A 13683-nucleotide genomic window follows, 5' to 3' on the forward strand; every position below is an offset into this window, starting at 1 on the left:
TGGCCTTGCAGTGGACCTTTCTCAGGGCAGTTTTATTCCACTGTCTTCTGGTTTGAGTTAGCAGGGAAGAACACTATACCTTGTCAAGTGGTGTACCAGTATTTTAACACAGTAACATAATTATTGAAATGCTGATGATGAGCCGTCCAAGGAGCCCTTTATTATTTGTACAGTCAGTCCCGGTCCTTTATTATTTGTCCATCCAGTCCCATAGGCTCAAGTCATCACAGAGGATAGATTTTTTAATACATCTATAAAAACAATATTTAGATCTCTGTTGTGAACTCACCCATACTCCTCTGTTTAAAATCAGATGTTTATTTCTAGTTAAATGGAAAGTATATTTCCTAAAGTACCTGGGCATAGCAAATATAAACTGCATCACCCAAAAAAAAATGTTTTGTTCTTGTCAGGCCTCGGGTCCAGGACCAGGGTGTTTTTGCACTACTGGCAATCTGGTTGTAAGAGCAACCTCATGATACTGGAGTGTGAAATAAGCAGGTGAGGTTTCAACACCTTTCAGGAGGTTGTTTTCACTAAAATGGATGAAAATGCACGCGTTGGTGCAAGTTACATCCTGGTGGGAGGCTAAAGGTACTGAGAATAACAACTGTAGTAGCACTTACATAGGTACAGCCTGTCACAGGATGCCTAGGAGAGCACCTGAACATGCTTTGCTCTACTGCATAGCTACTTTAGTACAGAGGGGCTCTACTGTGAAAGTCGTTCCCAAAGTTGCAGTATGCTGTGCAGTCACCTTGACCTCTTGGACCCTGTACTTTGAATGCCCAGCAGAAGTCTAGTGAGCCAGATATTTAGCTTTTTTTAATGCTATTTTACATTTGTTTACTGTGGTTGTACCGTAATCACAAGTGACCATTTGCAGGTACTACCTGGGATATGAGATGGCAGCTGTGAAAACAGAAATATACTCAAAGAAAGTATTTTGATTTACTGGAACAAATTATTGGTGACTAAAGTTATTTATTATCAATATTCAGAACTGCCCACAGACAAATGAAGACCAAAGACTTATTTCTGGGAATGTATAACATTGTATCCTGAGCAGTAGAGAAAACATGTGGTACTTTGTGGTCCTTTTCAGAAGAGTAATGTAGGACAAGTGATTTTAACTTTATTTAGCAGAAATCTCTCACTGTGCTTTTTCTTTCATGTTATGTAATAACAGGGTCATTCCATATTTATTTGTTATAAAGAAAACATTTTCAAGGTGTCGAAGCAAACTTTGCATGCAATCTACATTTACAGCTGATGTTTTGATACTGAAGGAAAGAAAGTCACAGAGGCAGTCGCATTCCCTGATAGCATCTTAAATAATAGATCCATAGCTGAGTCACATGTCCCTAACCAATGGAAAAGACCCCACATTATCCCTTTACATAAGGGAGCAACTCCACTGACATGTTGTACTTTTGTCCTATTGCAGTCTTGTCCCCCCATCTAAGATTCTAGAAAAATGTGTGCAGCTAAAACTACTCCACCATCTTACACACAACAACCTACTTTCCCCACACTCAACATGGCTTTAGACCTGCACACTGTACTTCAACAGCCTTATTATCTTTCATGGACTCTGTCATCAAATCCCATGACACAGGCAAACTAGTATCTGCAGTATTTCTAGATTTGTGAAACGCACTTGACATGGTATCTCACCATAAACTCCGTAAAGAATGTTCTGGCATTGATCTGTCCTCATCCTCACTTCAGTGGTTTTCTAGCTACTTAGCTGACAGGCAGCAAGCAGTAAAACAGCAAGGGTCTATCTCCCCATATCACATCACCCCCGCCAGGTGTACCTCAAGGATCCATCCCTGGCCCATTACTATTTAATGTCTTCATCAATAACTAACCCAATATGCAGATGACTCCACTATCATATGTGTATGAGACACATTAATTCACCCACAGCTCATAACACAAGGTTTTCTTCCATAAAAACATGGCTCTCCAATGCTGAACTTCGACTGAACCCAAAAAAATAAAGCTCCTTCTCTTCACCCACAAAATTCATAGCTCCAGCAAAACAAACTTCAATATATTTTCAGCCAACAATACTGAAAATTAATTGGTTCAGCATACCAAACTACTAGGTGTCATAACTGACGATAATCTCAAGTTTGACCTACACATACAAAACAGTAACCAAAAAAAACACCAAAAACTAGGCATGCTATACAGGAATAAAAACTTCCTCTCAGCAGCTACCAAAATTACCCTGCCCAAAACCTACCTTTTGCCTTCACTGTTATGTGGGGCCCCAATTCTAACTAACTTACAGACCTCCCTAAGAAAAAACTAGAAAGCTGCTATAACAAAATTGCCAAATTTGCCATAAACACAACCCCTCTAACTCATCACTGTAAAGCCCTACATTCCCTAAGATGGCTTGAACTCGCCCTCCTCCTCCAATACATATAGCTTACTACTGTATACAAAATCATCCACAACCCACAAGCTTGTCCTGCTCTTAGTCCATTAATCAACTTTTATATCCCAGATAAACATCTCAGATCTGAAGACAAACATCTCCTCCCAATTTATAAACCTAATAAAACCCCAGGCCTAAGCACTTACTCCTGTTCTGTGGCAAAACTATGGAACTCCCCTCCTTTAACTATCCAAACCGCTACTAACCTGCACTCCTTCAAAACCTCTATAAAAGAATACTTCAGCAAAGCTTGGATTTGCTCCTGTATGAGCCCAGGCTGAGGTACTCTTATACCTTTTTCTGCCTGTACACTATCCTCAGTACTAACTTACACTACCTTCCCTTCCTCTACACATACTCCCCTGAGGGTACAGTCATACCTTTACAGCATCTATTTCTACTGTCCCCTTTATCACACCCTACCCTTCTCTACTTGTACTGTCCTATGCCTTCACCAGTATAATCTGCTACCATATTTCATGACCTCTAGAATATTAATAATTATTCTGATAATCATCTATTATATAAATAATGCTGGATCTTCCTATTATCAGGCTTACCATATAACTTGTGCTTTAACAATATGACTTTATTATGTCTGTTAAGTTCTCATTCTGACAAAGTAATGTGTTGTTTTCATATTTGTGCTTGAATGTTATAACGTTATTATGTTTGTCTATTTTTTTCATTCTGTTAATCATATATATCTGGAGCGTTTCTCCAAGGGGCTCCATTGAAAAGAGGTACCTCATGACCGAGTCAGACTTTCCCAGTAAACAAATGGCAAATAAATAAATAAATAAATAAATAAATAAATAAATAAATAAATAAATAAATAATGAAGGAAACACAGTTGATGAGTTTTCTTAGGATGCAGGGAACAAATAATCACTAATAATTCAAGCTGCTTAGAAGCAGATTATGCAGCAAACCTTTCTCAGTTTGGAAAATATAATTTCCTGATGACTTTCCTGAAGGACACATGAAAGATTCAAAAGAAGTGCCCACATAACTCATTAACTGTTTAGCAATAGCAAACCATAATACTCAAGGACCTGAGCTTCAGAAATGTCATTTGGAAGTTCTACTTCAACAGGAAGTGGATGGGTGAATTGGGTGATTTAAAATGAGCACTCTCATCTTTTGTGCAGTCATAATTGTGGCTATCAGCTGCCTTCTCAGTAAGGGAAAAGAGAGGAAAAATAGATAAAGAAAGAAAGAAGGAAGTCATAAGGTGTGTGTGTGTGTGTGTGTGTGTGTGTGTGTGTGTGTGTGTGTGTGTGTGTGTGTGTGTGTGTGTGTGTGTGTGTGTGTGTGTGTGTGTGTGTGTATGAGTGCTCATGTGTTTATATGGATGTGCATGCAAGTATGTCTGTGCACACAATGAGTGCTTGTGTATGTGTGTGTGTGTGTGTGTGTGTGTGTGTGTGTGTGTGTGTGTGTGTGTATACATATGTCAGTGTGACTGGATGAATGGGTGTGTGTGCTAGATTCTGTGCATGCACGAGCAACCTTGTGTGTGTGCGCGCGCGTGCGTGTGTGTGTTTATGTGTGCGCGCGTGTGTATGTGTACATGCACAACTGCTCTCGTGTGTGAATGTATGTGTGAGTTTCTGTGTATATGTGCATGATCAACCTTGTTTCTGTGTGTGTGTTTGTGCATGTATGCATGCATGCACGATTGCTCTCATGTGTGAATGTGTGTTTGTGTGTGTGGTGTGCGCACACGTGTGTATACGTGTATATTAGTGCTAGTGTGTGTGTGTGCATGTGTGTGTATGTGACTCAAATGGATGAGTGTGTGTGTGTATGAGGGTGTGTGTGTGTGTGTGTGTGTGTGTGTGTGTGTGTGTGTGTGTGTGTGTGTGTGTGTGTGTGTGTGTGTGTGTGTGTGTGTGTGTGTGTGTGTGTGTACATGTGTATGAGCGTATATGTGTGTGTATTTTTGTGTGTGTGTGTGTGTGTGTGTGTGTGTGTGTGTACGAGTGTATGAGCACGCATGTGTGTGTGTGTGTGTGTGTGTGTGTGTGTGTGTGTGTGTGTGTGTGTGTGTGTCTGTGTGCGAGTGTATGAGTGCTAAATCATGTGTGAGTGTGTGTATGTAAGTATGAGTGTGTGTGTGTGTGTGTGTGTGTGTGTGTGTGTGTGTATGAGTGCTGATGTGTGTGTGTGTATATGAGTGCTGATGTGTGTGTGTGTGTGTGTGTGTGTGTGTGCTTGTGTGTATGAGTGCTGATGTGTGTGTGTGTGTGTGTGTGTGTGTGTCTGTGTGCGAGTGTATGAGTGCTGAATCATGTGTGAGTGTGTGTATGTAAGTATGAGTGTGTGTGTGTGTGTGTGTGTGTGTGTGTGTGTGTGTGTGTGTGTGTCTTTCTGTGGAGGACTGGTGATGTGTCTTTCATCCCCCCACAATATGACAGACTCCAGCTTCCCTGTGACCCTGGATTAGATACAGCAGGTGTGATAGCTAAGTGAGCTGGATGCTGAAGTTACACACAAGTCATGTAGCTTCTGGTGTGCTTTATGATGGTAGCCCAGGTTTTGTCCATCCCCTTGTATGAATAACTGCATTGATAGCACTTTGCCAATCACTGACCATTACTAGAAGGCTATTTGTAGCTTGATTTGGCATAGTTTATTTTTGTTCCACACAGACATTTAGCAACTGTTGCCCCTTAAGGTTTCCTTGATAACATATTGGATATCCTGTCCAGGTGTCAAATCTTACTAAGTTCTGGCTCAAACCGACTCTAGTCTGTCATCACCATAGTCTTGAGGATGCCCTGGCCCTCTGCTTGCACATGCACATGGCTGTAAACTTAACTTTCATTCTCTTTGTCCCCTTGTCTCTTCTCAGCCTATAATACAAAGCCAGGCGTCTATCCTTACTCTCTTACTGGTCTGTAACAGATAGCAGGGTTGCAGCATTTCTATTGTACTGAAGTTAAATTTATATAAATTACATCACAGCACAGTTTTTCTGTATTGTTATAGAACCTCATGTTAAAGGTGGGTATAGATCTATATTCATCATATGAATGCTGATATATGGTTTCAAGTCCCAGCTTTCGAATTCTGACAATAATTTATCCAATACAACCTTCTCAATTATTTTTCACATCATGAAAGTAAACTCATGGATTCCTTAAAGCTAGGTTGGTTTAAAAAGTACATGTTTCCAATCTTGAGGAAACTTCGCATACTTTAAATGACCTAGTGATTAACAGATATAATGGTACTGTGAGTTCTTGTTGATATGTTCTCAGGTCATTATTACTAATTCTGTCTCCTCCCTGTGCTTTATTTGGGTCCAGTGTATGTAGTTCTTTTTAAATACAGTCTAATTTGATTTCAGTATCTGAGCTTACCTGAATGTTACAAGGACAATTTATTATCCACTCTGTGGAGCCAAAATGCATCACATAAGATTTTGTAAATAATATCTATAATCTGTTGTGTCTGAGAATAAATTTTAGAATCTACACACAGTTTACCAATGTGTATGTCTTTACACCTACCACATCTTATGCATTTATAAAATGGTTTCCTATTCTACTCAATATCTCTACATACATTTTCTTCAGTTTTTTTCTTGATCTTGTTTCACACTATGTTTGCCTGTCCATCTTGTTTATTTCAGTCTTCAAAGTTATAGTTTCACCTCTTTTCCATTTCTTATCATTTTTGTCTCTCACCTTAATCAAGTATCCTGTTCTTATGGAAATGTAGCCTCCTGATGTTAAACATTTTTTGATTTTTTTTGCATCCAAACAATTTCTCTTTCAAAACTTGCCAGCTTCCTCCTGCAGTTTTTCCACACTGAGCGCATCACTCCAATTAATTTTATATAGTGACTGTTTTCCTTCCATATAATCTGGTGTTAATCTTCTGTGTATTGGTTTAGATTTCAGTTTGGCAGAATTAATTAGCAGTAGTTTAACCTTTATAATTACATGATCACTACACATCAACAGTGGTAAATCTTACCATGAAGTAACAGTAATTTCTTTGGGAACACAAACAATGTCTGGTATGTTCAGTTCTCTCTGGTAGACTTCTTTACAGTCTGAAGCAATTGTTGTTCCTGAACATACATTGTGAATAATTTCAGACTATTTTGGGGTAACATCAAGTCTCCAGCTAATATTATTTTCTCTGCAATGTTTCATTCAAGAAATGTATCAATTCCTCTAGGTTATCAGCACTTTTCTCTTTGAAGATCTAGACACTCCAACAACTGTTGTATGTTAAAGCTATATAAATTACATCACAGTACAATGTTTCATTCATAGCGAATTATACATGTTGCAGCTGATTATATTTCTATTTTCAACATATGCATGCTGATATATGGTTCTGAAATCCTAGCTTTTCCAGTTATGACAATAATTTATCCATTATAACGTTCTCCATTACTATTCCACAACATGAAAGTAATCTTATGGGTCTGTATTACACTGGGTTTGATACTTTGTGTTACATTTAAAAAAGAATACAGGCTGTGAGAAAGGCCTTAGAATGCCTTAGTCTTTAATCCCCATCATAATACCTTCACCTGATTTTTTGTTAAAATGTCTGTTGTAGCAAAAACATTTATACCCTGACAGAAGTGGTTTACAGTTCTTGTTCTTCAACCAAGTTTCACAAACAATAACAAAATCAATCCTGCAGGAATGCAGCAAACAGACTTTCCAATAATAATAATAAAAAAAAACGTTATTACTAATGCTTCCAGCATCAACAGCCCTCAGAGATGCATCAAAAGTTGCTATCTGTGCACTGTTCATTTTTTAGTCTGGCACAAATCTTGTTTGTCAAATACTGCAATATATCTGCTGCAGAAATTATCTTCTCTAGTCTTGACAAGTGCATGCCATCCTGTTTAATCGTGTGTGTCCAGAATTAGGCCTGGATATTCTACACATTTTCATTGTTTTAAAAAAGGGCCATTTTTCCATGTAGGTATTTACAAAAAAAATATTTTCACGCACAATGACTTGACTGTCATTCCTATATGTGATTTGTGAAAATATGTCCTAACACCTGTACAAGCTATGCTATCTAAGAGGGCAGTTAGTTCCCTACTAAGAGTCGGATAGGCCTTATGGATGAGATCATTTGTACAAACATGAATAAACACAGATCCATACTTCCTTACATTGCGATATTTTAAGGGCTTTCTCACATCCTGTTTTTTTTTTTAATTGATAGCAGTAAAAGAAACTTGTAGAAAGGTAGGAATAGTAATCAGTCACACAGTAAACAAAGTTCAGGTATAACCATATTATTTATTTATTTATTTGCAGTTGGTTTATTTATTTGCAGTTGGTTTACCAGGATAGTCCATTGGGCCAAGATGAACCCGTTTTCAATGGAGTCCTGGGGAGAAAAGCTTCATTAACAAGGTTACAATAGGTTATACATTAAAATTATAATATTTACAAGTGATACAGCTTAGAATATGACATTACAAGTAATGTAGTTCTAGAAACCAGGTTACAATTAGGTTTTTGGTAAAAATACAATATTAACAAGTGATACAGCTTAGAGTATGACATTACAAGTAATGTAGTTCTAGAAACCAGGTTACAATCAGGTTTTTGGTAAAAATACAATATTTACAAGTGATACAGCTTAGAGTATGACATTACAAGTAATGTAGTTCTAGAAATCAGGTTACAATTAGGTTTTTGGTAAAAATACAATATTTACAATTGATACAGCTTAGAGTATGACATTACAAGTAATGTAGTTCTAGAAACCAGGTTACAATTAGGTTTTTGGTAAAAATACAATATTTACAAGTGATACAACTTAGAGTATGACATTACGATTAATGTAGTTCTAGAAACAAGGTTGCAATTAGGTTTTTGGTAAAAATACAATATTTACAAGTGATACAGCTTAGATTATGCCATTACAAGTAATGTAGTTCTAGAAACCAGGTTACAATTAGGTTTATGGTAAAAATACAATATTTACAAGTGATACAGCTTAGAGTATGACATTACGATTAATGTAGTTCTAGAAACAAGGTTGCAATTAGGTTTTTGGTAAAAATACAATATTTACAAGTGATACAGCTTAGAGTATGACATTACAAGTAATGTAGTTCTAGAAACCAGGTTACAATTAGGTTTTTGGTAAAATACAATATTTACAAGTGATACAGCTTAGAGTATGACATTACGATTAATGTAGTTCTAGAAACAAGGTTGCAAATAGGTTTTTGTTTAAAATACAATAATTACAAGTGTTACAGCTTAGAGCTTGATGTTATAAGTAGTACAGACTGGGGATGATTGTTACAGAAAATTCATACTTAGAAAAGAAACGTTTAATACAAGTACTGAGAGGTCGTTAACTTTTAGGAAGCATGAAAATATGACATCATGATACAGTTTTGAGAGAATGTTTAGTTAGTATTAGCAGAGAATGCATGAGTTAGGAGAGGCAGTATAGGAAGTTGCCAGAAAGGAGGAGAAAAGGTTTGCTAGTATAGATTATGATGGATGAGAACAGGAGCATTCCCACTGGGATGATAGGTGAGAGTGAAGAGATTTGTTGAATGTAAAGTGGTTGGAGATGGTACGAATGGATAGTGGTAGAGAGTTCCATAGACGAGCTAGACCATAGGATAGGAGATTTTTTTTACAGAGGGATGGGTTGGTTTGTAAATTTCTATTAGGTTTTGGTTGTTATATCTTAGTACTCTGTTAGGTAGGTGCATTTTAACGGCAGAGGATAGGGATGGACACAGTAAGGGGTTGAAAATGAGTTTATGTGCAAGAGTCAGTTGAGTGTAGGTGAGATGACTGGATAGTTCTAGCCATTTTAGTTTGTGGAGAGAAGAACAGTGGTGGCTAGATGATTTGTGGCTAGTAGCGAATTTGGCAATTTTGTTGTAGCATGAGGAAAGTTGTGTTATAAGGGAAGATTGAAGAGTAGTTAAGAGTGGGGCTCCATAGAGAAGGGAGGGGATAAGAAATGAGGTAGCGAGAGTGATTTTAGTGGATGGTGTGAGGTAACGATTTTGTCGGTAGAGCATGCCTAATTTTTTATGTGTTTTTTTGATATTTAGTTGTAGGTGGGAGTTGAATTTAAGATTATTATCAATTTGGACCCAAGTAATTTTGTCTCAGACACCAATTCCAGAGATGTGTTGTTATGACTAGTGATAGAAAAAGTGTTTGTATTGATAGAGGTGATTTTGGAGGGAGTGAATACCATTAATTTGGTTTTAGAGGCATTTAGTGCTAGGTGATTTTTTTTCATCCATTGTTCTGTGATTGACAATACGTCTTGTGTTAGCTTTTGCAGCATGGGGAGGGATGTTGCAGAGCAGATAATAGTTGAATCATCTGCATATTGAATGATATTTGAGAAAGGGATAGAATTACGGAAGTCATGTATGAATATATCGAAGAGGAGAGGACCTAGTATGGAACCTTGGGGAACTCCAGTTGTGGGTAGCAAGGAAAGAGGAGGTGGCCTTTTTCCATTTGACTGATTGATATCTATTAGATAAGTAACTGGAGAACCAGTTCAAAGCGGAGGAAGATAGCTTGAGCTGAGAGAGTTTAGTTAGAAGAAGTTTGTGAGAGATAGTGTCAAAGGCTTTAGAGATGTCAAGTAGGAGGGTAGAGACAATGTGTCCAGAGTCTCGGGCTTTATTTATAGTTTCCAGGAAGGAGCGGAGGGCTGTCATAGTGCTATGACCAGGTCTAAAGCCGTGCTGTGTTGGAGTTAATAGGTGATTGTCTAAGAGATATGGTAGGAGTTGTAGTTGGATACATTTATCCTAGGAGTTTAGAAATGGGAGATAAAATAGCTATGGGACTGAAATTAGTAGCATTGTTATTATTACCACCTTTATGTAAGGGTGTGATAAAAGCCTTTTTCCAGATTTGGGGTACTATGCATTCTTGGATAGAGTGGTTGATTAGTATACTAATGGGGTAGGCAATGGCTTCTGCAGCTATACTAAGAAAGTGTGATGGGATGTTGTCTGGGGCATTGGAGCATGGCTTAAGTTTCTGAAGGAGTTTTTTTATGGTGGATATGGGTATAGGTTTTAGAGAAAAAGGAGAGGGAGGGGAAGAGAGGGTATTACAGGATCGTGGTGGTGGAGAAGAAGAGAGTGAAGTTATTGGAGTAGAGGTAAAAGTGTTAGAAGAGGAAGGTGAGGGAGAGGTGGAGGGAGTGATGTTGTTAGAGAATGTTGAGGTTAATTTAGAAATAGAATTAATGAAAAAAGAGTTAAATTGTGTAGCTAAGTCTATGTCAGGAGCATTAGGGTCTGGGCTGGGGTTGTCTGTTTTGCCAGGACTGATAAGGGTAGTGAATCCTTTCCAGAATTTCTGTGGGTTTGTTTTGTTGCTGTTTTGGAGTATGGAGAAGTAGTTTTGTCGGTCAGTGATAGTAAGCTTTTTTACTTTATTTCTAAGTGTTTTATATTCATTTTGATGTAGGGGAGACCTATTTTTTGGAAAAGTGTCCAGACTTTATCTCTGCGTTTCATGGTTACTAGAGTATTTTTGGTTAGCCAAGGGGCAGTTTTGGGTTTTATTCTCTTAGTCCATAAAGGAGCATGGAAGTCAAGAAGTTTTAAGAAGGTTGAGTTGAAGTGGACAACAGCATTATCTAAAGGTAGAGTTTTTAGGATGTTCCAATTTATTGCTTTAAGGGAGTCAATGCAGGTTACGAGGTTGAAATGTTTTTGGTTGCGAGTAGTAATATAATTATGTGTTTGGTGTATGGGAGAAGGGAGTCGATATGTGAATGTGGGTAGGGGGTCACTAAGAGGGTCTGGAAGGGTACCATTGTCAGAGAAATAATGAGGGTGGGAGACTAAAATCCAGTCTAAAATGCTACCACTGGATAGGTTTTTTGAGGGGTGGGTTGTGGAGTTAATAAGCTGTGAGAAGTTATAAAGGTTGATGTTAAGTGGGTTTGTGGGAGCCTGAATGGAGGCCCAATTGATATTCATGTCTCCCAGGATTATTATTTCATTAGAAATGTTGGTGGAGAGCCAGAAGAGGATGTCCTCAAGTGTAGTGATATTGTCACCAGGGGGGATGTAGAGGGAGGCTATGCATATGTGTTTATGTATATTAACCTGAAATAATGCTAGGAGTATTTCAGCATTATTGAAGTGGGGGATAGGTTTGTTATATGGAGTAACTGATAAGGAGGATGAGTATAGGAGAGCAACTCCACCTCCTTTTTTATGGGTTCTGTCTTTTCTTATGATTGAATAGTTTGATGGTGTTATTTCAGAGTCTTTTATGTGGGGTTTTAACCAAGTTTCAGAGATGGATAGGAACATATTACAAGCCTTGCAAACTGTATTCAGAAAGTTCTTGCACAAGTTATCTCCTACTTTGCAGAAAATAATTATTAATCTACAGAAGTATAACCTGAATGTGAAATACAAACCAGACAAAGATCTAAATGTTGCAAATGTGCCGAGGGGAGCATAACTACCTGAAAAGCATGAAGAATTAATCAGCTCATAGATTCATAGGTTAATACTACACTGTTTAAGGAGTCCAGGATCATTGTTCTGCCTTAAAAATCCAGAGGTTTAGTAGCTTTTTAGGAATACAAACATAATCCCTCCAGTAACACAATTAGCTTTGGCAATGAGTCTGAAGGAGAAGAACACATTAAAACTCTGCACTCTGCCTCCGAGCACCACCTTAGTAATGAGTGCTAACCCTAACCTTAATGCTGCCCCTTTCCCCAGTACTAACTGTAAACCCTAACCTCATTAAATCCTTCCTGTAACACTGCCACTATACAAGACAGACTCAGACATACAAACATTCAGAAACACAAGTAAGCAACACTACATCCCCTATCCTAACCCTTACCCAAAAATTCACAAACTCACATACAGACACACAACACCCACCCTTCACTGTTCCCTGACCCTAACAATACCAGCGCATGCACACAGAGGTACACAGATACACAAACACACACAGACACACGCAGACACACATAGACACACACACACACACACACACACACACACACACACACACACACACACACACACACACACACACACACACACACACACACACACACAGTCTCACTCCCCCAACTCCACTTACCTGTATTAACATTCTATACTATTGACATATCCATTGTTAAATCACACCCCTGCGCTTGTTGAACAAATGTATCTTTGGAACTATATATATATATATATATATATATATATATATATACACGCACACACACACACACACACACACACACACACACACACACACACATATATATATATATATATATATATATATATATATATATATATATAGATATATATACACATATACACACACTCACACACATATATATATATATATATATATATATATATATATATATACACACACACACACACACACACATATATATATATATATATATATATATATATATATATATATATATATATATATATATATATATCAAATAAAATACCTCGGAAGCTGGCAGAATAAGAAGACTGAGACCAAAAGTTCAATTCAGAAATTCCTTCTTCATTAAAAACTACTTCGATATAAACAGCCCACAAGATAGAACCCAAAACACTCTGAAAATATGAAAATATTAAGTGGTTTCATTCGTTAAAATAGTGTCAACCAGTCAAACATCATCGGAATAATGGTGGAATGAAATAAGAACTAGTGGAAAAAAATTTGCATCCAATTAAAGATGCTTCTAATATTAAAGTTACCACTGAGTCCAGGAGGCATGTCTGCCTGTAATTTAACTTGCCATCTCAATTCTTTAACTTCTAGAAGGGGATTGCAGCCACCAAAAGGCGAATAAACAAGTTCAAGTGCCACAAAATGGAAAGTTTTGCAGTGTGCATTATTAAAAGCGTGCTTTGCTTCAGCATTCTTCATGTCTCTCTTTCTAAGTGCTTGTCTGTGTTCTTTAATATGATCACTTAATTTTCTTGTGGTTTTGCCCACATAAAACAGTTTGCAACAGTCACACAGTGCAAGGTAGACTATATTCATGGAGTTACAATTAAAAGTTTCTTGAAACCGGATCTCTAGTTTGGCATTTTGTAAACAGAACACATCCCCTTGAGCAATGAAAGGGCAGCACACATACTTGACACGGCAGAACATACCTGTACCCTGGGAAGGGAGACTGGTAATCGAGGGGGTATTCTTTTCAAAAGCTGACTTCAGGGACACGGTCTT

This window comes from Protopterus annectens, chromosome 13.part0, assembly GCF_019279795.1.
Source record: "Protopterus annectens isolate FY-2018-M chromosome 13.part0, PAN1.0, whole genome shotgun sequence".
NCBI classification, from domain to species: domain Eukaryota; kingdom Metazoa; phylum Chordata; order Ceratodontiformes; family Protopteridae; genus Protopterus; species Protopterus annectens.